This window comes from Onychostruthus taczanowskii, unplaced genomic scaffold (genome assembly GCF_017590055.1).
Source record: "Onychostruthus taczanowskii isolate IOZ18803 unplaced genomic scaffold, ASM1759005v1 scaffold103, whole genome shotgun sequence".
NCBI lineage: Eukaryota > Metazoa > Chordata > Aves > Passeriformes > Passeridae > Onychostruthus > Onychostruthus taczanowskii.
The window spans coordinates 1,566,595-1,568,202 of NW_024496858.1; positions in this window are offsets into that span (position 1 = coordinate 1,566,595).

Sequence of the window (1,608 nt, forward strand, 5' to 3'; positions counted from 1 at the left end):
TAAAATGGCTGTTTCTTTATTTAAGGTGGTAGAGTCTTCTTTGCAGTTGTGATTAAAGTAAACAGATTTCTACCTACCAGCCCTACCTGCTCTGGAGACAGAACACTATGTCTAATAAATGTATTTGAAGCAAACTCAAGTTTTGAAACATTTCCTAAGATCAGTTAAAATAACGTAAGTTTTTGGCATAACAGGTGAGACTGAAGAGTTCTCAAATTCTTTTTATTTTTCTTGTGTTTGCACAGCCTTTCATTGTTTTCTTTTTTCATTCCTCTTCATACTGGCACAGGTTTCCCAGAGAAGCTGTGGCTGCCCCTGGATCCCTGGAGGTGCCCAAGGCCAGGTTGGACAGGGCTTGGAGCAGCCTGGGACAGTGGAAGGTGTCCCTGCCCAAGGGAAATTCCACACAAATCACTGTGATTATTGCTGGAAATACATCAGTATTACTTGACTTGATCTTGAAGATCTTTTACAACCTTAATTCTTCGGTTCTATAAAAGGCAAATGACTTTCAATTCAAAACACACTTTAAACCTTGAAATCTGTGGGTTGAAGATTGAGTGAGATTTCACTAAAAACCATTAGATTTTACTGTAATAAGTATTTTATTAGACTATTTTAGCAATGACTATAGGTAATTTTGGAGAAAACAAGAAGAGGGTTGTGATGTCAACCAGGGATGGGAAATACCAACAGAAAATCCTGAAGACCTGACAACTTCAATACTTCTGATATCCACGGTTCTTACCTATCATTTCACGTTTTATTTGTTTAAGCTGTTAGTGGGCAGCAAGTAATATTTAACATACATCATTTTTTGCAGTGACATAGTGCAGGAAGCATTCTGAGTTTTCTGCTTTCTTTGGGAAGAAGTTACTGTATCAGACTGGGTTTTATTTTTAGCTAGTAAAGCCTGTTTGGGTATATTGGGGAAAAAAAATAGGATTATAGTGGTAAGGAAAACATCCTGGTGAAAAATCACTGGGCTTGGTGAACTGAAATGTTTTCTTTCTCCTGGACCAGGTTGTTCTGAGGGTGACTGGAGCATCTTGAGTGTCGTGCTGGGAGATTTTCCAGGTAATTCTTGTCATCCACATCCAAAATCCATGCTTGGGCTGCCTATCCAGAGCCCTTTCTAATGACCTGATGTTGGAAGTGGGCAGAGAAAACTTCCAAGGGATCTGGGGAGGCATCCACTGCTGCAAACAATGTCCTACAGAGCATCCAAAGTCCTTTTGGCTCCCAGTGGAGAGAGGAAAACAGCTAAAATAAACTTCCAGGGGAGTTTTCTGGGAGCTGGATGTTTGCAATGACACAGCTCTTCTGAACAAACACACCAAAGGTCGGTTTAAAAGGAGGCTCCTGGATTTAGGGGTGGTTTCATGGAAATCACTGGGGGTATTGGGCACCATCCTGCAGGGCCCTGATTTCCATGTGCTTTTTCTTCCTGCATAATAGTTTTTACAGAGCAACATTTGTGGGTTTCATCAGACACAATGTCCCCAGCCTTGGGGTCACAGTCTGGATCTCAGGGCAGGTTAGAGCTGGCAGAGCTGCTTCCAACTCCAGATGTGAAAATTTGCATCAGAGCTGTGTGACTGTGGGTAG